The sequence below is a fragment of the Oncorhynchus mykiss genome, chromosome 1 (assembly GCF_013265735.2).
Source record: "Oncorhynchus mykiss isolate Arlee chromosome 1, USDA_OmykA_1.1, whole genome shotgun sequence".
NCBI lineage: Eukaryota > Metazoa > Chordata > Actinopteri > Salmoniformes > Salmonidae > Oncorhynchus > Oncorhynchus mykiss.
Genome location: NC_048565.1, coordinates 75,154,245 through 75,155,167, shown reverse-complemented (window position 1 = coordinate 75,155,167; position 923 = coordinate 75,154,245).

Below are 923 nucleotides of genomic sequence, written 5' to 3'. Positions count from 1 at the left end.
TGAAACAAAATCCGCGTTCAGCGAAACCATTTCTCACGCAGAGGGAGGAAGCAACTATTGATTCCACAGTGGTGTAGCCAATTTGAACAATTAAGCTTAACCGTTACTTATACAGATACTATTTATATATTCAGCATGTTTCTTGCCATTCATTACACATGTATTTTATTTCTAGTTCAATAGAAACTACATAATTTACCCCCCCCCCCCCCCCCATATTGGTATCGTCTACCTGTGTGTTCCTTTTATTTTCCCACAAGCTATTCTGAATGTACAACTCTGTAGTAACATTGTTACAGTTACTAGTTCACTTGTAAATGTGTCCCCTATCACAATGTGACTGTGGTTGACTGACCCTCTTAAGCCTGTGACATGAATTAAAACAAATTGTTTCCAGGCCTTAACCATCTGTAATGTATGACACTAGCCTAAATATGTAGATCCTATTACATGTTCTCATTCATATTGCCATTTGTTAGGCATGTCTAAAAGTGTTCCCTCTTTGTCACAGTAATGTCTATCTATATACACCCATAGTTCATGTAGAAACATGTAGTACAGTTCTGTAAACTATTGTAGCAGTAGACAAATACTAGGCCAGGCCTAGTAGCCTAAATAAATGTATAATGGTTGTATGCAGAGATATACAGTATTATATTTAGCTACATCCATGTGCTCTGTAACTGTGAAGTTGACTGAGCTACCTGTAAGGTTTCACTGGAACCTGACAGATGGTTTGAAATGTGGCAAGGAGGAATCTTTCCCACTTCCACATTGCTTCCCCGGCAAGGAAAACTACACAGCTACATGCAGGAGTAATTCAATCAGCACCCGAAAATCATATTAAGAGGTCAAACGGTTTCCAAGGAGAAATACAAAAAAACATAAATATTTACTGTATCACACTTGAGACTGAAATGAAA